Consider the following 24,784-nt stretch of genomic DNA (forward strand, 5'->3'; position numbering starts at 1 on the left):
TCTACAGTTACAACCACTACAACCGTTACAGTTACAAAAAAAGAGTGTAAACATAAATAAATAAATAAATAAATCCTACCTGGTACCCCTACCCAATGTCCTCCCTGGTACCCCTACCCAACGAGCCCCCCAAAGAAAATGTTGTGTGGAGTTTTAGCATAGGGTACAGCACTGCACAGACTAGGACACACACAGGGTCTCCAAAGATGCAATCACATTTTGGGAGACCCAAACCTGAAATCGTTACAGTTACAACCACTATAACCCTTAGGCCCCTTTCACACATAGTTACATAGTTACATAGTTACATAGTTAGTCAGGTTGAAAAAAGACACAAGTCCATCCAGTTCAACCTTAAAAACAAATAAATAAAATAAAAAATAATCGTACAATCCAGATACCCAATTTTATGCCCACATGCGGATGGTATGTCCGTATTTCATCCATCCGTTTGCGGATGAAACATGGACATACATTCATCCCTATGGGATAGCGGGTGTCTGCGGATGAGCATTCGCAGACACCCGATTTCGTCCGCCTCCGCAACAGTCCGATTCTGCAGACGGAGGAAAATCCTATTTTTCTATCCGTCTGCAGAGCGGATCAGACGAACACGGACAGACGGTCCGTGCTCGTCCGATCCCCATAGAGGAGAATGGAGAGCTGACAGGGCAGTCCCTGCACAGTGTGCAGAGACCGCCCTGTCCACAGCCAGCTCAGCGGGGACAACGGAGCGATCCCCGCTGAGCAAGCAGATCTTCACGGGGCGGATCATTACTGATCCGCCCGTGTGAAAGAGGCCTTACAGTTACAAAAAAAAAGTGTAAACATAAATAAATAAATAAATCCTACCTGGTACCCCTATCCAATGTCCTCCCTGGTACCCCTACCTAACGAGCCCCCCAAAGAAAATGTTGTGTGGAGTTTTAGCGTAGGGTACAGCACTGCACAGACTAGGACACACAGTAACTCCTCCTCGTTACTGGAATAATGCGCACACTTGCTGTGTCTCCGCCATTTGCTCTCCCCACTGCACCAAAAGAGAAGGGGTGGGGAATAGACTAGAAAGAACGTCAGGGGCATGCAGAGTTTCACGCATACGCACTGTATATAAAACGTAACATGCGTGTGTCGTACGTGCGATCTGTGAGCGAAGGAAGGAGGAACTGAAGCGCTGATTGTTCGAACTATGGTACAATTTTAACTTGGTACATCACTAGCCAATACTGCTTCTAGATTGATGCTTATATTGGGACAAGATTAGGAGAGTTTAGCCTGACATTAGGGTTTGTCTTGTGTTGTGTCTTGCAGAGAATATGGATGGGTTCAACAATCACAGTTTCCTCCCCCTATTCATAGACAAGTACAGGGAGCTGCCCTGTCTATGGCAAATTAAACACCCACATTATAGCAACAAATTAAAGAGGCAGGCAGTGCTGGAGAAACTACTGGAGTTGGTGAAGCCGGTGGTCCACAGGGCAGAAATCACCTATTTAAAAGCGAAAATTGGTGACCTGAGGAGTACATATCTGAGAGAGCGCAAGAAGGTTCAGGAGTCCATGAGATCTGGAGCTGCAGCAGATGACGTTTATGTCCCCAGGCTGTGGTACTATGACAGGCTGCATTTTCTGTCAGAACAGACTGAGGTCAGGGAATCACTCTCCACTCTTCCTTCCACGCTTCGTTCCACCCCTGCTGAGGCTTCCAACTCCCAACCTGGGCCTTCCAGCCAGGAAGAAGTGGAGGAGCTCAGGAGCCCCATTAAGTGTTTTACATATCAATAGACAGTAGTGGCCAAAATATTTGGGACAAGAATGAAAAATGCTGTGCTCAGAATGATTGTCTTTTCTATTTGTTAACATTCAATTTGCAACAGTCATGAGCTGAAAATTGTGTGTGATTGATGAACCAAAAACTAAAAGTATGTCCCTTTTTCATACACAGGAAGACCTCAGCCAGGAGGAGGGCATGGAATGTGGCAGCCAGAAGGTGGCTGTGGAATGTGGCAGCCAGGAGGAGGCAGAGGTTAGTGGCAGCCAGGAGGTGGGCAGGCCTAGGAGCCTGACAGAATCCCAGGTCCCTCCCCTCTGCCTTCCAACCAAAAGGGCCAGAAAGGGGGGGAACATGGAGGAGTCAGCGCTCAGGCTGATTGGGGAGGCTTCTGCGGCCCTCAAAGCCACCCCCACTCACCAAGAGGCCTTTGCCACCTTAGGTGCCTGCAAACTTGAGAAAATGGAGGAGGGGCAATGCCTCTTGTGTGAGGAAATAATTTACCTCACACTAAACAAGGGGTTGAAGGGCAAAATCACACCAAAAACACACCTGTGTGATTTGGACCATACTCCTCCTCCTTCTGCCACACCTCCAACGCCACAGCCAGAGCCTGGAAGGAAGCGTGGGAGGAAGACCAGAGAGTGATGACCTGGGTTCAGTCTGGTCTGCCGGAAGATGCAGGCTCTTGTATGACCACAGCCTGGGGACATAGATGTCATCTGCTGATATTTGATGTGTGCCCTGGGGGCCAAAGGATTGGCCAATTTCACCAGTTTCTCCAGTGTTGCTTCCCTCTTTATTTGATTATGACTCCTAATAACGTTTCTCCAGTGTTGCCTCCCTCTTTATTTGATTATGACTCCTAATAAACTTTTTTTTGGTTAAAGAAATACTTGCCTATGTGTTTTACTTCAAAAAGGACAGTTTATTTGTGAGTAGGCAGGTACATTTCAAAAATTCATAGTCAAATTAACAAGGGGCACCAACACCAAACAACCTCCTCGAGATTAAAAAATAAAATAAAAAGATAATAATGGTGTTGTGGTAAGTTGACACACAAAACACACCAAAAAAATTACAAAGACAATCAACATTTTTAAAAAAGGAGATCTTAATTAAAAAAGCAACTACAAAATTTCAACACAAATTAAAAGATAAAAAAACAAAATGATTTGGGAGATCTGACGAATAAAAATATTCTATTCATGAAATCAGGAAAAAGAATAAAGAAATACGTTTTGAAGAAGTCTGTGAATATGAGCAGCAAAACAACTTCATTCTTCTAGCATTATAAAGAAAAAGAGATTGTGCTGCATCAATTTTTTAACATTGCAGCGTGACAAATGTGCTATATCCATTACAAATGCTAGTTTTACCTGACTGAGCGCTTCCATCTCATAATTTATTCTGAGCATGTGTGGCACTTTGTGCGTCGGACTAGGCTACACACGATCGGAATTGATGCGATCGGATCATGTTTTTAGAAAATTTGAGATCCAGCTCTCAAACTTTGTGCGTCGGAAATTCCGATGGAAAAAGTCAGATGGAGCCCACACACGGTCGGATTTTCCGACAACATGATCATATCGCACATTTTCCGTCGGAAAGTCCGACCGTGTGTACAAAGCATTACTGTTATACTGTAATGTTACTTTGTTTTATTGTTAACCATTATATGCTTAGGAGGTACACCATTAAGCTGCAGCACTGATTTATTTATCTTGATAGCCACATCATTTGCTCCCACGATAAGTAAATCAGCGACTACGGAGCTGTAGGAGGTGATTTCACCACCACAGTTAAAAGAAAATGGTGCATGTATGGCCATCATTAGAAGTGGGTGGCTGAAGGGCGGTATTTTAATGGTGGGCATATTCACCGATCAGTCTTTTTTTTTTTGTTCAGCCCACAGGCTGCATGAAAAAAAGAACATTACAATGTATGCCCAACAAGGGCCAGCAACTTACTGGTATGTTGCTAGACTTTGAGTGGTTATGCCAGAATGATACCTGCAGGTTTAGGTATCATCTTGGTATCATTCTTTTCAGCCAGCGGTCGGCTTTCATGCAAAAGCAATCCTAGTTGCTAATTAGCCTCTAGACAGTGGGAGGGAAATGTTCCCCCCTTCCTCTGTCTTCCATGGTTTTCTTGGGCTCTCCTGTCCCAACAGGGTACCCAAGAATGCAGCCAGTGGTTCCGCTAGCTTACCATAGAGCTGATCAGAGACCAGAACGGCTCCAATCATCTCTATGGCCTAAGAAACCAGAAGCTATGAGCATTTCATGACTTAGGTTTTTCGCCCGGATATAAACAGCGCCATTGGGAAATTGACAAAGCATTTTATCACTCCGATCTTGGTATGGTTAGATGCGTTGAGGGCAGAGGAGAGATCTAGGGTCTAATAGACCCCAATTGTTTTCAAAAAAGAGTACCTGTCACTACCTATTGCTATCATAGGGGATATTTACATTCCCTTAGATAACAGTAAAAAAAAAAAAAAAACCCTAAAAGGAACAGATTAAAAATATAATAAAAAATCAAAATAAATAATAAAAAAAAAAGTGCCCCTGTCCCCCGTGCTCACGTGCAAGGGCGAATGCAAGCATCGGTCTGTTTTTGCATGCAATTGCACCATACATGTGAGGTATCACCACGAAGGTCAGTTCAAGGGCAGTAATTTTAGCAGTAGACATCTAAATAAATGGTAACCTGTAATGGCTTTTAAAGGCTTAAAAATGTATGTAGTTTGTCGCAGTTGCGCGTTTGTGCGCAATTTTAAAGCATGTCGTGTTTGGTGTCAATGTTCTCGGCAAAAGAGCATCCTTTTTATTAGTACATTTGGTCATGCTTAAATATTTGTGTGCTAAAGTATACCTTTTGTTTCATTCTCATAGGGGACCAAAGACTTGGAGGACACCTCTCAACAGAGGACACCGGGAACCCCCCACCTAACAAAGAAGGGGAACTCCCAAAAATAAAACCACACCCCGAGGATCTGGAGGGAGGAGCGGTGGAGTAAGTGGGCGAGCATGTCACCACAACAGGTGAGTGTCTGACACCCCAGCTTCAGGTAATATATGCATGCCTGCATCTTTATAATACATGTTTTTCCCAAAAATTTTAGGTGATTTGCTGGTTGTAGAAGAGCACGCTCCAAATTCAAAAGTGCAAGTGCACAACTCCAGGACATCATGATATGGAATTGTGAAATCGACATCATAAGAAACTAAATTTTCTTGAACAACAAATGAAGAACATGATTGATGTGTTGGGGAGAATTTAAAAGTTCTTGAAATGCAAACATTTTTAGTATTGTTCCAAACCAACTTTTTTTTGTAATTAGTAAAAGCCAAATTTTGAAGATGCACACAGTGTGTCAACATGGGCTATCTGCCATCAGGGGATTTCAATGTACGTGTTTTGTGGTTGCAACCCCTTCCTTCCAAATTAAGTAGGTGAGAGGAAGGGGTTGCACCCCAAAAACACATCCATTGATCCCCCATTATGGCAGATAACACACGTTATCTGTGCATCTTCAAAATTTGGCTTTTACAGGGGTGACATCAGCCTATCTGATGAAGGCAATATCCAGACATTTAGGACATACTATAATGTCTCATATTGCCTTATGGTTTTCTACATTGCACTTTGTAAGTTCCAGAGTTTTGTATGATATATGTTATTAAACATGCCTATTTTGAAGAAAAAAACTAAAAAAAAATAGAAAAATACAGAAACAAATTTTTTACCCTACATTTTGAAAACACACATGTGTGAATGTGCACAGAGTAAAAACTTTGGTCATCAACCAGTTTTCAGGCCATCAGGGGATTAATAGGAAGTCTGGCCTCAGGCCCAAATGAGGCAATATAGTTTTGGGAATTTTTCCTTAAAAAATTCTGAAATATGCAGCAGGATAGGACGATATTGTTGATTTTGTATATGGATTGTTGTCAGAAACAGGCGGATCTGGCTGGCCATTATCCCAAAGGTATTCTCAACAACTCTTCTTGCTCTGGCTAGCCGGTAGTTAAAAACACTCCTCTCCGGGGAGGGTCCTTTGGGGGAATGGCCTCATCAGGTTCTCGCCCAGACCATACGCTTCATCAGCAAGAAAGATGAAGGGGAGTCCCTCCACGTTGTCCACATCAGGTGGCAATGCCAGGTCACCAGTCTGGAGACGTTGGTGCATCAGTATAACATTTTTTAAAGGAGTATTACAAGACAAAAATCTAAGGTCCACTTATATCATATCCCCCCCCCCCCCCCATGGCCCATTGTAAAAATTTTAGGGGGGGGGGTTGAGTTGACTTTGGGAGCCAAAAAATGCCTCCAGCACTCTGACTGAATTTAAAGAGGAAGTAAACCCTGATGGGTTTACTTCCTCTTTCATTCCCTGCAAAGGCAAAGCATAATGGACTACTATGCATCGCATAGTAGTCCATTATGTGTCACTTACCTGACACAGGAGCCAGCGAAGTCACCGCTGTCCCCTGTAGTCCGGCGCATCCATCTTCTTGGTGGGGTCTCGCAGCTCCACCACTGTCATTCGGCGAAGCCGCGATGACGTCACTCGGGCGCATGTGCACGGGAGCCGACACGCGCGGAATCCTCGTCATTGACGATGCCGCACTCAGTGCGCCTGCACGCCGCTGTCTACGGCGCATGCACCGTAGACAGCGGTGCCTGTCTTCGGGCAAATATCTCCTAAACCCTATAGGTTTAGGAGATATTTCTTGGACCTACAGGTAAGCCTTAATCTAGGCTTACCTGTAGGTCAAAGTGGTTTGTAAGTGTTTACAACCACTTTAAGGACACACATAACATTTGTACACATTTTAGGGGGTGTTTTGGGCAAAGCACTACAATGGAGCTGACAAAATACATTGTTAAGGGACTAGGCTATAGGTTTATATGGGCCCAGGATAGCATGCTGGGGAGGTTAGTGAAGGCAAACATGCATGAAGGCCAAAAAAGAGCATTAAAAGCTTACAGCATGCATGAGGATAAAGAGGACATTCACAATATATTCCAATCGTGGTAATTAGAGAATGATGAAATAAATACAATACATTAGCAAACATTAAATACATAGAATGCCCAAATGGCCAAACTGCTGGTTGGAAGTGGAGAGTGAACAAGTTTTGCTTTTGACTCCTGGTGATTACTGGTTTGCATTTTTAGGTTATTTTTGGAGGTTTTCCTTGTAGCTTTTTAACACCTTTTTTCAGACACCTTTTTTTTTACGTTAAACATAGGTTTTTATTAAACATACGGTGCATACATGGTATATTGACATCATATACATACTCAAAGAATATTTTGCATTGCATAGTTCAGATAAGTTATAAGGATGAGTTCTATAAAAGCATATATTACAATAAATGGAGCATCACATTCAACTGTACATGGCATAGTAGTTGCTTCAATTTACTGTGATTTTACTACGCTACACATAGGTATCAGACTCTTGTAACCAGCGATCCCATATCTTATTGTACTTATCGGGGCAGCCTCTGTTAATGTATATACATTTTTTGTACGGTAAAGTAGTATTCACTTCAAGTTTCCACTCTACCATCCTTGGGGGTGATTGTCTAATCCATTTTTTGGCTATTATTTTCCTAGCTGAGAATAGTGTCTCATGCAGAAAGATTTTGCTGTACTTGTCAATGGTATCAGGAAGGATTCCAAGGAAGCACTGTTTTGGGTCAAGTGCTAGGGGTGAGCCAATAGTGTCATGAAGGAATGTTACTACTTGCTTCCATAGTCCCTGGATCTTGGGACAGGCCCAAATCAGATGGAAAAAATGCCTGTTTCCAGTCCACACAGCAAGCACATTGTGGACTGAGTTTGTTTGTACCTTGCCACCCTGAGGGGTGTAAGATACGCTCTGTGCAGAATATAAAGCTGTGACAAACGGTCTGACAATTTAGGGGATACTGTCCTGCATGTCTCCAACGCCTCCCCCCACTCCTCATCTGTCATTAAGCCCACCTCCCTCTCCCACCTGGGTTTCAAGTTATATGCAATTTTGGTAGATATGGGGGTGGAGAGCATGTTATAAAATGCCGAAATTAACTTATGGGGGCCTTAATCACTGCCATGACGGCATTAGGGGCAGATTCTGGGATTGAGTCAGGAAACTGCGACTTTATTGCATGGCGGAGTTGCAGGAATCTAAAGAACATTAGGTTTTGAGGGTAAATTCCTCTTTGAGCAAATCAAAGGTTTTAAGGTGTCCATCTTTTAGTATATGATGTAAATAGAACACTCCCTTTCTGGCCCATAAACTTGTGTCTTGCAGTTTGGCTAATTCGGGTAGGTGTTTGTTGTGCCACAGCAACGTGTAATCATTATGTCGTGGGATGTCAAGTTTAGAAGAGGCTAGGTCCTATATTCTCCTGTATTGATATAATGTTGTGTGTTTATGTTCCCCTCGCTCCAACACCTGTGCACCCACTGCGATCACACACAGTGGGTCTTTGGTGTGCTGCGCCCACCCAGGACATAGAAGGGTTACAAATCTCTGACTATCGGTCTTGTCAATGTGGAATAGCTGCGATAGCTGGGATGCCACATAATATAAATTGAAATCAGGTAGAGCCGTGCCTCCCAGGTCAGTTGGATTTTTAAGGGTCTGCCACGCTAGTTTGTGTCTATTGGTACCCCACACAAAAGGTTTTAACAGGGCCTCCAAAGACTTAATGTATTTCAGGGTGAGAAATACGGGGGTATTCCATAGTACACAGAGAAGCTTGGGACCCCAAACCCCAAACCCCAAGTGGAAGCCGAGACTAAATCCTCACTTTAGTTTTAACTAGGGAGATGAGGGGTTCTATGTTGAGAGAAATATAATCTGCGAGGGACCTAGAGATTTGTATCCCTAAGTATTTGATGACATTGACTCTTTGTAGTGGTAAGTTGGCTTAGAGTTCCGAGGGCAGGAAGCTGTCGAGGGGTAGGATTTGTGACTTATCCCAGTTAATTTTTAACCCCGAGAACAGACCGAATCGCTCGATTGTGCAGAGTGCAGTCTGTAGGGACAGGTCCGAATCGGCCAGGTATAATAGCATGTCATCTGCATACATGCTAATTTTTTCAATCAAGGAGCCCACTCTCAGTCCTCTAATCTCTGGGTCTGATCGGATGGATATTGCAAGGGGTTCTGCCACTAGTGCATAAAGTAATGGGGACAATGGGCAGCCCTGTCTCGTGCCTCTACTGAGGTCAAACATTCGAGACTGCCACCCATTGGCCACCACTTTAGCCGTGGGTGCCCAATACAGTAATTGAACCCACCGGATATATTTGGGACCAAAGCCATAGCTTTCCCAAAAATATACAGATACATTCAGAGTATGAAAATGGTAGGGATGGGCTCAGCCCTTCCTTTTCTGAGCTGGCCATTCAGCTGTCAGCTAATTGTCAGCTCCCATCTCTCTCCACAGATACTCAGCTGTTGATGATATCCTGCTCATCAGTCCTGCCTACTTAAGCCGTCCAGTCCAGAGAAGCTCTGCCTTCACCTTGGTCAACATTACAGTGACGATCTCCTGCGTTCCTGTTTAAAGACTTGCTTTGCTGACATTCCTTCTGGCTCCAGATGCTGCTTGCTGTTTCTCTATGTTGATCCCTGACTTCTGGCTTGGCTGACTATCTGTTCCGGTTACTGAACTTTGGCTATGTTTTGACTACTTTTGTTCTTTTTACTTTTATTATTATACAAGTGTGATTTAACTGTATTACTGTCTCAGTCTGATTTCATGGTTTCTGACAGAAAATTGTAAAGTTGTACTTACCAGCAGGTTGACACGGTGCCAATGCACACAATTATGTTTTCCAGAACATGATGTTTTTGGCATTGGACAGAGTCCATCCCAGTACCTGGAGTAAGGGGGGGGGGATGGGATTGGAAAAAGTTCCTTCTCCAGCGGGAACTGAGATGGATTCATCTTCTTAACACCACTACTCCCCCTGTCTTAAACAAAGCTTAATGCCTATTTTGGAGGGATTTACATCTGGAGGTATGGAGAAATGTAGCAACAGTTTTGGCAGATATTATGGTTAACATGACTTTGTACTTCATAATATTTGTGTTATAATGTTTATTATGTAAAATATTGTGGCTGCCTTTCCTTCTTGGGACCACTATGGGCAGCTGTGCTGCCTTGTACCATGGGGGATATGCATCACCTGGCAGGTAGGGGCCTCTGCTGCACAATTTGCGTGTGGAGCGCTACTTGGTGTTTTGGCAGGATCTGATCTACCGCCTACTGCTCTGTATGTGAGATGAGGACGTCTCGCTCTCTTCCTGGTTGTGGGGGCTGGATAGGCAGTGAGTGGGTCTCTGCTCTATAATCCCACTATCTTTGGTAATCAGTTGATCACAGGGGGGTAGGGCACACATGACATACCAGGGGACCTTACCAGGATGTAATAAGCAGCTGGAAGTTTGGCTGAATCACCTCTATGCACACCTATGCATGACAAGCGTCAATTATAATGCCATTCTGATGCCATGTGAAGCTTTGAAAGCTGATGGGAGAGGAGCTAACAAGTAGCCAGTAAGGGCATATTGTGGGCTTTGGTTGTGGGCACCATTTAAGGGGAAAATAGTATATTATACTAATAGTTGATATAGATATCATTATGATGGGGAATAATACTTTATTTGGTAATTTTTGGTACATGGTACTTTCACTCCCAACGTGAATACTTATGTGGGAATATTGTTACAAAAGGAGTTTCCTCCCCATCTTAGGGTGATCCTAATTTATATAGTTATGCCTGATACATGTTAGGTATATCTGAATCATCCATTATGAATAAAGGATATGTCTCTCTCAAGCTTTACTGATTAATCCCTGGGATATACCATATTTATCGGCATATAAGACGCACCCCAAGTTTAGGAGGGAATTTTAAGGAAAAAAAACTTACATTTAAATGCCCATCAATGCAGCCTTATTGGTGTCCATCTGCAGCCTTGTGCAGCTTCATTGCAACCTTGTCATTGCCGCCTTGTCAGTGTAGCCTTACTCCAGTGTCATTACAGCCTTGTCAGTGTAGCCTTGCTCCAATGTCATTTGCAGCCTTGTCAGTGTAGAATTACAGTTTAAAAATGGCGCCGGCTGCTCTCGGCACCTCTTGGCGGCTCTCAGCTCCTCTCGCAGTCCCACCCAGTCCCACCCTATGATGGACAAAACACAGGTCTAATGGCGGGACTCAGCATGACTGTGAGCAGAGCAGAGCCTAGCCGAATACACTCGGCTATGTGCATTTCGCCAGCTCGCTCCACTCACAATTGGCGGGGGATCGGCGTATATACGCTGATAAATACAGTATACCTTTTATCCACTAATATTTTTGCACATCTTCTTTTTGCACATTGCAAAAAAAGTTTTTTAGATATACTTTTTTCCTTTATTGGCTTTGTCACCCCCATATATTATCCCTATACAATTTTCTGCCTCTTCAGCTGTAACTCCTGTGGCCTCAGTGTATGCATGTTCTTTCCTGAGCCGGATTTGCTTGGCCTGCAGATGGTTCAATGTAGTGAGTTATTTTCATGCTCTGAAGCATTTTGGGAATATTTGTCTGGTTTGCTTCTATGTACAACTTGCACTGTAAGTATACTGTGCTTGTTGACATATGTTACACAATGTGATATTATGTGTTATATTGTTTAATTTTATTATAGGCATGTCACATCCCTACCCCTGAGCAAGAATATTTGAAGCACCTCAAAATGCGCTAGTGATTTGTCCAAGTCTGGGGATTTGTGCTAACAAGTCAAGCACTATAAAAATGCTGTAATAATCTGCCAATTAGGGACTTATGGGTAGTGTCATTGATACATTGTGCTGTTATGAATATATATATATATATCATATACAAGCTGCAACATAATTTTATGCTTCTTTGTAAATAAAGACTGATGATTTTAATATTATGGTTTACACACTATTGCCTTAAAAGTCCCATAGTTAATATACAGTCAGGTCCATAAATATTGAGACATCGACACAATTCTAATCTTTTTTCCTCTATACACCACCACAATGGATTTGAAATGAAATGAATAATATGTGCTTTAACTGCAGACTTTCAGCTTTAATTTGAGGGTATTTACATCCAAATCAGGTGAACGGTGTAGGAATTACAACAGTTTGTATATGTGCCTCCCACTTTTTAAGGGACCAAAAGTAATGGGACAGATTAACAATCATCCATAAAACTTTCACTTTTTAATACTTGGTTGCAAATCCTTTGCAGTCAATTACAGCCTGAAGTCTGGAATGCATAGACATCACAAGATGTTGGGTTTCATCCCTGGCGATGCTCTGCCAGGCCTCTACTGCAACTATTTTCAGTTCCTGCTTGTTCTTTGGGCATTTTCCCTTCATTTTTGTCTTCAGCAAGTGAAATGCATGCTCAATCGGATTCAGGTCAGGTGATTGACTTGGCCATTGCATAACATTCCACTTCTTTCCCTTAAAAAACTCTTTGGTTTCTTTCACAGCATATGCTTCGGGTCATTGTCCATCTGCACTGTGAAGCGCTGTCCAATGAGTTCTGAAGCATTTTTCCTGAATATGAGGAGATAATATTGCCCGAAACTTCAGAATTCATCCTGCTGTTTTTTTCAGCAGTCACATCATCAATACAAGAGAACCAGTTCCATTGGCAGCCATACATGCCCACGGCATGACACAACCACCACCATGCTTCACTGATGAGGTGGTATGCTTTGGATCATGAGCAGTTCCTTTCCTTCACCATACTCTTCTCTTCCCATCACTCTGGTACAAGTTGATCCTGGTCTCACCTGTCCATAGGATGTTGTTCCAGAACTGTGAAGGTTTCTTTTAGATGTTGTTTAGCAAACTCTATTCTGGCCTTCCTGTTTTTGAGGCTCACCAATGGCTTTCATCTTGTGGTGAACAGTCTGTTTTCACTCTGGTGAAGTCTTCTCTTGATTGTTGACTTTGATACACCTACCTCCTGGAGAGTGTTCTTGATCTGGCCAACTGTTTTCTTCACCACAGAAAGAATTCTTCGATCATCCACCACAGTTGTTTTCTGTTGTCTTCCGAGTCTTTTGGTGTTGCTGAGCTCATTCTACCCTACCAGCTGAATGTCGCAGCTAAAATCGAGACTCATTGGACCAGGCAATTCTTCTATTGTCCAATTTTGGTGAGCCTATGCCAATTTTAGCCTCAGCTAGTAGTTCTTAGCTGACAGGAGTGGCACCCACTGCTGCTGTAGCCCATCTGCTTCAAAGGTCGATGTGTTGTGCATTCAGAGATGGTATTCTGAATACCTTGGTTATAACGCGTGGTTATTTGAGTTACTGTTGCCTTTTTATCATCTAAAACCAATCTGCCTATTCTCCTCTGACATGAACAAGGCACTTTCGACCACACAACCGCCGATCCCTGGATATTTTCTCTTTTTCGGTAAACCCTAAAGATGGTTGTGTGTGAAAATCCTAGTAGATCAGCAGTTTTTTAAATACTCAGACTAGCCCGCTTGGCACCAACAACCATGCCATGTTCAAGCTACTTAACCACTTCTCAACTGCCGCACGCAGATGTACTTTGGCAGAATGGCACGGGTGGGCAAATGGGCGTACCCTCCCTTCCTGTGGGCTGGGGGGTGCGATAGTGCCCGTGGTTCATTAGAGGAACGATCAGTCTCCAGAGTGAGACCAATTACTTATTGTCTGGCCCTGCGATCGCTCCCAACAAATGAAAACCTTCCCCTGCCTGTGTAAGGAGGCAGGACTGGAGGAAGTGATGTCATCTCCCCTCGTGGAGCCTTTTCCATTCCAGTGAGAGAGAGGAGACATCTAAACATGAGTTGCACCAACAGTACACTGACATCAGCACACATAGGTACACTTTCCACCCCCTGATCACCCCCAGATCATCCCCCCAGTTAACCCTTTCACTCTCTGTCACTGTGTTACTAATTGCAGTTTTCAGATTTTTCACTGATCACTGCACTGGTGTCATTTGTGACTTCAATAAGTGTTAGGGCAGTTAGTAGTAGCCCCCGTTAGGTCTAGGTTACCCCCTAAACACCACTAATAAAGGTTTAACCCCTTGATCACCCCCAGTTAACCCTTTCACCCCCTATAGCCAATGTCGTTCATCAATCGCCGTCACTGGTACCTGCCATTGTTTCCATTCCTTACAGTCTATACATACAGCCTGCTCCAAGAAAACAAACAGTATTCCACCATATAAAAAGACATTATATTCTCCGTCCCAATTCATTCGACATGTTTCGCCTGATCGGCTTCTTCAAGAACAAGGGATCCGGAGTGTTCAATCCAAATAGAAAGAAGCATATTGCATTTTAAACTGTTGCATATAAAAGAGAAAACAACCATCAATAAAGTAAATTGCATATAATGTTAAAGAAATATAAACAATATACAAAAAATGTACAAAATATGTCTGCAATCGTGTGGCTCAAAACCCCATGCATAAAAAGGGCCTTATGGACGGGATCACCCCCCCCCCCCCCCCCACCGCTTTCATACGAAGCTAAACATCGTATATTACCCTTACCTCCCATCAACAGAACTCCCAAATGCTCTTATCCCCCGTAGTGCCAAAAGTGGTCCAGTAAAAGGCCAGGTAACCCATAGAGATGGGTGAAGTTGCTAAACTTGTTTCTGAAAGATATAAATTCATACCTGGAATAGCATCAAATAGCTCAAAATCCATATTAAAGTAAGCAAATAAAGAGAGGGAAACAGAGGAAGAGACCCAAGACCAGGTTAAAACTCAGGGACTACACCTACCTCCCACTCTGGAGTTTGAACTTGACAAAAAATTTAGATCACGGAGCTCGAGTGAAAGGCTAAATGCCTAAGGTTGATAATAGGCACCAAAGTTTATAAACAGAAAAATATGAATAATAATAAAGAATGATAAAAAGCAAAAACTGCCCGTACGGACGCCCGAGGGTCCATTTTGGGGAGGGGCACTGTTCCTCGCATTTGGGGATGGTAAGCCTCCTTATGGGCCCATTTTGGACGTCCCCTATGAGATATAGTTCTCCGAAGCTTGTACGCAGCCTTGTTACAGCTATTTCCCACCTTCTGGTCTAGTTTCCTTGTCTAGGAGGTGTCAGCAGGGAGATGGTGTTCTCCTTGTGGACTCATGTTCGTATCCCTTGGGGGTGTGTGTGGCCGTCTAGGGGGGGCTGACTCCCCCTTGGGGAAGCTCTGAGGCACACTGCACTAGCAACCCAGCGTTTTAGCAGGTGAGAGGTCATACTTTTGGGGTTCTTTGGGATGCCCTTTGCGTATTGGAGGAACATTCAGGACGCTGTGTCTGTACTGTATTTTTCCCTGCGTGCCTTCAATTTAATTGGTGCAGTTTTTGCATTTTATCATTCTTTATTATTATTCATATTTTTCTGTTTATAGACTTTGGTGCCTATTATCAACCTTAGGCCTTTAGCCTTTCACCCGAGTTCCGTGATCAAAATTTTTTGTCAAGTTCAAGCTCCAGAGTGAGAGGTAGGTATAGTCCCTGAGTTTTAACCTGGTCTTGGGTCTCGTCCTCTGTTTCCCTTTATTTGCTTACTTTAATATCGATTTTGAGCTATTTGATGCTATTCCAGGTATGAATTTATATCTTTCAGAAATAAGTTTAGCAACTTCACCCCTTTCTATGGGTTATCTGGCCTTATACTGGACCACTTTTGGCACTACGGGGGATGAGAGCATTTGGGAGTTGAGTTGATGGGTGTTTACCCCTCGGTTGCTTATTTTACCTTTTTGGAGGTAAGGGTAATATGCGATATTTAGCTTCGTATGAAAGCAGGGGGGGGGGGGCCTGTCCATAAGGCCCTTTCTCTGCATGGGGTTTTGAGCCACATGTTTGCAGAAATTTTTTGTACATTTTTTGTATATTGTTTATATTTCTTTAACATTATATGCAATTTAATTTATTGATTGTTGTTTTCTTTTTTATATGCAACAGTTTAAAATGCAATATGCTTCTTTCTATTTGGATTGAACACTCCGAGTCCCTTGTTCCTGAAGAAGCCGCTCAGGCGAAACATGTTGAATGAATTTGGATGGAGAATATAATGTCTTTTTATATGGTGGAATACTGTTTGTTTTCTTGGAGCAGGCTGTATGTATAGACTGTAAGGAATAGAAACAATGGTAGGTTCCATGGGCTTGTGTTTTTATCATGTATAAATACATTTATTTTTCTAATTGTATTGTGTCTTATATTTGTAATTGGTACCGCAAAGTCCCCTACCTCCAAGCCTATTATATTTATTAGTTTATTTGGGATGTTGGTACTGCAATATGTATAATGAGAACAGACCCGTATCCAATAATTTTTGAATATTGCCTAATAAAGGTTTTAACCCCCTGATTGCTCCCTAGTTAACCCTTTCACCCCCTGTCACCAGTGATCACCATATTAGTGTTACGAATGATAGTTATTACCCAATAAAGGTTTAACCCTCTGATCATATAAGTTAGGTTTTAGTGTCAGTCAGGGTCTGCGTCGCCCCAGGCAGCATTAGTTTAGTGCCCGTAGCGGTAACACCCATGCACGCACCTTACACCTCCCTTAGTAGTATAGTATTTGAATGGATCAATACCTGATCTGATCACATCTATACTGGCGTCTCCAGCAGTTTAGGGTTCCCAAAAATGCAGTGCTAGTGGGATCAGCCCAGATACCTGCTAGCACCTGCGTTTAGCCCCTCCACCCAGCCCACCCAAGTGCAGTATCACTGTCACTTACAAAACACAACACACATAACTGCAGAGTTCACAGAGTCAGGCCAGATCCCTGTGAACGCTAACAGTTTTTTTTGGTAGCGTTTGAATCAGTTGCTGACAGTCAGGAGCTTTTTTACCTGTGAGTCTCACTAGTGTACTATTACGTTTAGAGACCAAAATGTCAAGTCAAAGGTGCAGTAGTGAAGAGGCCTACACGTTTCTGAGCATGACAGATAGTGGAAGAGAAAGTCACTCATCTGTCAGATTCAGGCTCAGAATATGAACCCATAGACAGCAGCGGCACCCTGACAGATAGCTCTAACGATGAAGTTGTGGTCCTTGCCAAGGTCAGGCGTACCAGACCCCATTCTTCTGCTGTCGTTGAGGTGCAACAACAGCAGAGCTCTCATATGGAGCAGAGAGCCAGTAATATTACCGCTCATCCTTCTGGTAAACTGGCAAGCACCAGTGGCCTAGTACACCCTGGTCGTACATCCAGCACTGCAGTATCAAGTGGTGATGTGGCGAGTCCAATAAGTGCAGTTCAAGCTGGCGAGGTTGCAAGCATGAGTAGTGTCTCGCTGCCACCAGCAGGACAAAGACAGGCCCGTCTTACCCATAGTGCCCTTCCTGTTGCATTCGCCAATCCTAATTGGGAACCCACCACTTCTACAGCACCCGTACTTCCCCCATTCACTGGCCAACCCAGAATTCAGGTGGAAACAGTTGATTTTACATCACTTGATTTTTGTTTGCTGTTTTTCACCAAAGATCTCTATAGATCAGTGATGGCGAACCTTGACACCCCAGATGTTTTAGAACTACATTTCCCATGATGCTCTTGCACTCTGCAGTGTAGTTGAGCATCATAGGAAATGTAGTTCCAAAACATCTGGGGTGCCAAGGTTCACCATCACTGCTATAGATCTATTGTGGACCAAGCAATTTGTATTCTAGTCAATTCATTGCCACTAATCCCCAGCTGACCCTTGCCAGAGAATGGAAACCAATTACGGTTTCCAAATTTAAGACCTATCTGGGCCTATCCCTCCTCATGGGCTTAACTAAAAAAAGAGTGAGTTGCGGTCATATTGGTCCACTGACCCAATTCACTATACGCCTGTGTGCTTCCATAGCCAGGGCACGATACGAGCAGATCTTGCGGTTCATGCACTTCAACGACAATGAACGCTGTAGTCCTCGGGGTGACCCTGAATTTTATCGTCTCTACAAAACTCGCCCCCCCTGGCCACTTGTCTTTCAAACACTATCCTCCCAGCAAGCGTGCCAGATATGGGGTCAAGATGTATAAGCTCTGTGACAGGGCCGCAGGCTATACATATATTTTTATGGTTTACGAGGGAAGAGATAGTCGTAGAGCTGGAAACTGCCCCGAATACATAGGGAGCGCTGGTAAGATTGTGTGGGACTTAGTGTCACCCTTATTTGGAAAGGGGTACCACTTGTATGTGGACATTATTACACGAGAGTGACAATTTTTAGTCACTTGTTTGATCAACAAATTGGAGCATGTGGCACCATGCGATCTAATAGCTGGGGCTTACCCCAGCGGCTCTTAGATTCCCATCTTAGGCTGGGGGAGAGAGCCTGCTTGAAGTGTAATAGCTTGCTCGCTGTGGAGGGATAAGAATGTTTTCGTTCTGTTCTCCCTTCCCGCAGACAGGATGGTCCAAATTCCTACGGCGACTGGTGTTGTGGAGAAACCCCTCTGTGTCCATGAATATAACCTTAATATGGGAGGCGTGGACCTCAACGACCAGTTGTTGGTGCCGTATCTAATGCCCCGTAAGGCCAGACGCTGGTACAAAAAAGTGTCTGTATACTTATTTCAATTGGCTCTGCTGAATGCTTATGTGCTATACAAAGCTTCAGGACGAACTGGATCCCTCCTTAAATTCCAGGAAGAGATCATCACAGCCCTTCTGTTTCCAGACGGTGCTGTGGCCCAACTTCCCAACGCAAATGCAGTAAGCCGGCTGCATGGGAGGCATTTTCCTTATGTCTTCCCTGGTACCCAATGAGCCCCCCAAAGAAAATGGTGTGTGGAGTTTTAGCGTAGGGTACAGCACTGCACAGACTAAGACATACACAGGGTCTCCAAAGATGCCATCACATTTTTGGAGACCAAAACCTGAAATCTCTACAGTTACAACCACTACAACCGTTACAGTTACAAAAAAAGAGTGTAAACATAAATAAATAAATAAATAAATCCTACCTGGTACCCCTACCCAATGTCCTCCCTGGTACCCCTACCCAACGAGCCCCCCAAAGAAAATGTTGTGTGGAGTTTTAGCATAGGGTACAGCACTGCACAGACTAGGACACACACAGGGTCTCCAAAGATGCAATCACATTTTGGGAGACCCAAACCTGAAATCGTTACAGTTACAACCACTATAACCCTTAGGCCCCTTTCACACATAGTTACATAGTTACATAGTTACATAGTTAGTCAGGTTGAAAAAAGACACAAGTCCATCCAGTTCAACCTTAAAAACAAATAAATAAAATAAAAAATAATCGTACAATCCAGATACCCAATTTTATGCCCACATGCGGATGGTATGTCCGTATTTCATCCATCCGTTTGCGGATGAAACACGGACATACATTCATCCCTATGGGATAGCGGGTGTCTGCGGATGAGCATTCGCAGACACCCGATTTCGTCCGCCTCCGCAACAGTCCGATTCTGCAGACGGAGGAAAATCCTATTTTTCTATCCGTCTGCAGAGCGGATCGGACGAACACGGACAGACGGTCCGTGCTCGTCCGATCCCCATAGAGGAGAATGGAGAGCTGACAGGGCAGTCCCTGCTCAGTGTGCAGAGACCGCCCTGTCCACAGCCAGCTCAGCGGGGACAACGGAGCGATCCCCGCTGAGCAAGCAGATCTTCACGGGGCGGATCATTACTGATCCGCCCGTGTGAAAGAGGCCTTACAGTTACAAAAAAAAAGTGTAAACATAAATAAATAAATAAATCCTACCTGGTACCCCTATCCAATGTCCTCCCTGGTACCCCTACCTAACGAGCCCCCCAAAGAAAATGTTGTGTGGAGTTTTAGCGTAGGGTACAGCACTGCACAGACTAGGACACACAGTAACTCCTCCTCGTTACTGGAATAATGCGCACACTTGCTGTGTCTCCGCCATTTGCTCTCCCCACTGCACCAAAAGAGAAGGGGTGGGGAATAGACTAGAAAGAACGTCAGGGGCATGCAGAGTTTCACGCATACGCACTGTATATAAAACGTAACATGCGTGTGTCGTACGTGCGATCTGTGAGCGAAGGAAGGAGGAACTGAAGCGCTGATTGTTCGAACTATGGTACAATTTTAACTTGGTACATCACTAGCCAATACTGCTTCTAGATTGATGCTTATATTGGGACAAGATTAGGAGAGTTTAGCCTGACATTAGGGTTTGTCTTGTGTTGTGTCTTGCAGAGAATATGGATGGGTTCAACAATCACAGTTTCCTCCCCCTATTCATAGACAAGTACAGGGAGCTGCCCTGTCTATGGCAAATTAAACACCCACATTATAGCAACAAATTAAAGAGGCAGGCAGTGCTGGAGAAACTACTGGAGTTGGTGAAGCCGGTGGTCCACAGGGCAGAAATCACCTATTTAAAAGCGAAAATTGGTGACCTGAGGAGTACATATCTGAGAGAGCGCAAGAAGGTTCAGGAGTCCATGAGATCTGGAGCTGCAGCAGATGACGTTTATGTCCCCAGGCTGTGGTACTATGACAGGCTGCATTTTCTGTCAGAACAGACTGAGGTCAGGGAATCACTCTCCACTCTTCCTTCCACGCTTCGTTCCACCCCTGCTGAGGCTTCCAACTCCCAACCTGGGCCTTCCAGCCAGGAAGAAGTGGAGGAGCTCAGGAGCCCCATTAAGTGTTTTACATATCAATAGACAGTAGTGGCCAAAATATTTGGGACAAGAATGAAAAATGCTGTGCTCAGAATGATTGTCTTTTCTATTTGTTAACATTCAATTTGCAACAGTCATGAGCTGAAAATTGTGTGTGATTGATGAACCAAAAACTAAAAGTATGTCCCTTTTTCATACACAGGAAGACCTCAGCCAGGAGGAGGGCATGGAATGTGGCAGCCAGAAGGTGGCTGTGGAATGTGGCAGCCAGGAGGAGGCAGAGGTTAGTGGCAGCCAGGAGGTGGGCAGGCCTAGGAGCCTGACAGAATCCCAGGTCCCTCCCCTCTGCCTTCCAACCAAAAGGGCCAGAAAGGGGGGGAACATGGAGGAGTCAGCGCTCAGGCTGATTGGGGAGGCTTCTGCGGCCCTCAAAGCCACCCCCACTCACCAAGAGGCCTTTGCCACCTTAGGTGCCTGCAAACTTGAGAAAATGGAGGAGGGGCAATGCCTCTTGTGTGAGGAAATAATTTACCTCACACTAAACAAGGGGTTGAAGGGCAAAATCACACCAAAAACACACCTGTGTGATTTGGACCATACTCCTCCTCCTTCTGCCACACCTCCAACGCCACAGCCAGAGCCTGGAAGGAAGCGTGGGAGGAAGACCAGAGAGTGATGACCTGGGTTCAGTCTGGTCTGCCGGAAGATGCAGGCTCTTGTATGACCACAGCCTGGGGACATAGATGTCATCTGCTGATATTTGATGTGTGCCCTGGGGGCCAAAGGATTGGCCAATTTCACCAGTTTCTCCAGTGTTGCTTCCCTCTTTATTTGATTATGACTCCTAATAACGTTTCTCCAGTGTTGCCTCCCTCTTTATTTGATTATGACTCCTAATAAACTTTTTTTTGGTTAAAGAAATACTTGCCTATGTGTTTTACTTCAAAAAGGACAGTTTATTTGTGAGTAGGCAGGTACATTTCAAAAATTCATAGTCAAATTAACAAGGGGCACCAACACCAAACAACCTCCTCGAGATTAAAAAATAAAATAAAAAGATAATAATGGTGTTGTGGTAAGTTGACACACAAAACACACCAAAAAAATTACAAAGACAATCAACATTTTTAAAAAAGGAGATCTTAATTAAAAAAGCAACTACAAAATTTCAACACAAATTAAAAGATAAAAAAACAAAATGATTTGGGAGATCTGACGAATAAAAATATTCTATTCATGAAATCAGGAAAAAGAATAAAGAAATACGTTTTGAAGAAGTCTGTGAATATGAGCAGCAAAACAACTTCATTCTTCTAGCATTATAAAGAAAAAGAGATTGTGCTGCATCAATTTTTTAACATTGCAGCGTGACAAATGTGCTATATCCATTACAAATGCTAGTTTTACCTGACTGAGCGCTTCCATCTCATAATTTATTCTGAGCATGTGTGGCACTTTGTGCGTCGGACTAGGCTACACACGATCGGAATTGATGCGATCGGATCATGTTTTTAGAAAATTTGAGATCCAGCTCTCAAACTTTGTGCGTCGGAAATTCCAATGGAAAAAGTCAGATGGAGCCCACACACGGTCGGATTTTCCGACAACATGATCATATCGCACATTTTCCGTCGGAAAGTCCGACCGTGTGTACAAAGCATTACTGTTATACTGTAATGTTACTTTGTTTTATTGTTAACCATTATATGCTTAGGAGGTACACCATTAAGCTGCAGCACTGATTTATTTATCTTGATAGCCACATCATTTGCTCCCACGATAAGTAAATCAGCGACTACGGAGCTGTAGGAGGTGATTTCACCACCACAGTTAAAAGAAAATGGTGCATGTATGGCCATCATTAGAAGTGGGTGGCTGAAGGGCGGTATTTTAATGGTGGGCATATTCACCGATCAGTCTTTTTTTTTTTGTTCAGCCCACAGGCTGCATGAAAAAAAGAACATTACAATGTATGCCCAACAAGGGCCAGCAACTTACTGGTATGTTGCTAGACTTTGAGTGGTTATGCCAGAATGATACCTGCAGGTTTAGGTATCATCTTGGTATCATTCTTTTCAGCCAGCGGTCGGCTTTCATGCAAAAGCAATCCTAGTTGCTAATTAGCCTCTAGACAGTGGGAGGGAAATGTTCCCCCCTTCCTCTGTCTTCCATGGTTTTCTTGGGCTCTCCTGTCCCAACAGGGTACCCAAGAATGCAGCCAGTGGTTCCGCTAGCTTACCATAGAGCTGATCAGAGACCAGAACGGCTCCAATCATCTCTATGGCCTAAGAAACCAGAAGCTATGAGCATTTCATGACTTAGGTTTTTCGCCCGGATATAAACAGCGCCATTGGGAAATTGACAAAGCATTTTATCACTCCGATCTTGGTATGGTTAGATGCGTTGAGGGCAGAGGAGAGATCTAGGGTCTAATAGACCCCAATTGTTTTCAAAAAAGAGTACCTGTCACTACCTATTGCTATCATAGGGGATATTTACATTCCCTTAGATAACAGTAAAAAAAAAAAAAAAAAACCCTGAAAGGAACAGATTAAAAATATAATAAAAAATCAAAATAAATAATAAAAAAAAAAGTGCCCCTGTCCCCCGTGCTCACGTGCAAGGGCGAATGCAAGCATCGGTCTGTTTTTGCATGCAATTGCACCATACATGTGAGGTATCACCACGAAGGTCAGTTCAAGGGCAGTAATTTTAGCAGTAGACATCTAAATAAATGGTAACCTGTAATGGCTTTTAAAGGCTTAAAAATGTATGTAGTTTGTCGCAGTTGCGCGTTTGTGCGCAATTTTAAAGCATGTCGTGTTTGGTGTCAATGTTCTCGGCAAAAGAGCATCCTTTTTATTAGTACATTTGGTCATGCTTAAATATTTGTGTGCTAAAGTATACCTTTTGTTTCATTCTCATAGGGGACCAAAGACTTGGAGGACACCTCTCAACAGAGGACACCGGGAACCCCCCACCTAACAAAGAAGGGGAACTCCCAAAAATAAAACCACACCCCGAGGATCTGGAGGGAGGAGCGGTGGAGTAAGTGGGCGAGCGTGTCACCACAACAGGTGAGTGTCTGACACCCCAGCTTCAGGTAATATATGCATGCCTGCATCTTTATAATACATGTTTTTCCCAAAAATTTTAGGTGATTTGCTGGTTGTAGAAGAGCACGCTCCAAATTCAAAAGTGCAAGTGCACAACTCCAGGACATCATGATATGGAATTGTGAAATCGACATCATAAGAAACTAAATTTTCTTGAACAACAAATGAAGAACATGATTGATGTGTTGGGGAGAATTTAAAAGTTCTTGAAATGCAAACATTTTTAGTATTGTTCCAAACCAACTTCTTTTTGTAATTAGTAAAAGCCAAATTTTGAAGATGCACACAGTGTGTCAACATGGGCTATCTGCCATCAGGGGATTTCAATGTACGTGTTTTGTGGTTGCAACCCCTTCCTTCCAAATTAAGTAGGTGAGAGGAAGGGGTTGCACCCCAAAAACACATCCATTGATCCCCCATTATGGCAGATAACACACGTTATCTGTGCATCTTCAAAATTTGGGGTGACATCAGCCTATCTGATGAAGGCAATATCCAGACATTTAGGACATACTATAATGTCTCATATTGCCTTATGGTTTTCTACATTGCACTTTGTAAGTTCCAGAGTTTTGTATGATATATGTTATTAAACATGCCTATTTTGAAGAAAAAAACTAAAAAAAAATAGAAAAATACAGAAACAAATTTTTTACCCTACATTTTGAAAACACACATGTGTGAATGTGCACAGAGTAAAAACTTTGGTCATCAACCAGTTTTAAGGCCATCAGGGGATTAATAGGAAGTCTGGCCTCAGGCCCAAATGAGGCAATATAGTTTTGGGAATTTTTCCTTAAAAAATTCTGAAATATGCAGCAGGATAGGACGATATTGTTGATTTTGTATATGGATTGTTGTCAGAAACAGGCGGATCTGGCTGGCCATTATCCCAAAGGTATTCTCAACAACTCTTCTTGCTCTGGCTAGCCGGTAGTTAAAAACACTCCTCTCCGGGGAGGGTCCTTTGGGGGAATGGCCTCATCAGGTTCTCGCCCAGACCATACGCTTCATCAGCAAGAAAGATGAAGGGGAGTCCCTCCACGTTGTCCACATCAGGTGGCAATGCCAGGTCACCAGTCTGGAGACGTTGGTGCATCAGTATAACATTTTTTAAAGGAGTATTACAAGACAAAAATCTAAGGTCCACTTATATCATATCCCCCCCCCCCATGGCCCATTGTAAAATTTTTAGGGGGGGGGTTGAGTTGACTTTGGGAGCC

This window comes from Lithobates pipiens, unplaced genomic scaffold (assembly GCF_037356315.1).
Source record: "Lithobates pipiens isolate NorthernLeopardFrog02 unplaced genomic scaffold, aLitPip1_a1.2 Scaffold_13, whole genome shotgun sequence".
Taxonomy (NCBI): Eukaryota; Metazoa; Chordata; class Amphibia; order Anura; family Ranidae; genus Lithobates; species Lithobates pipiens.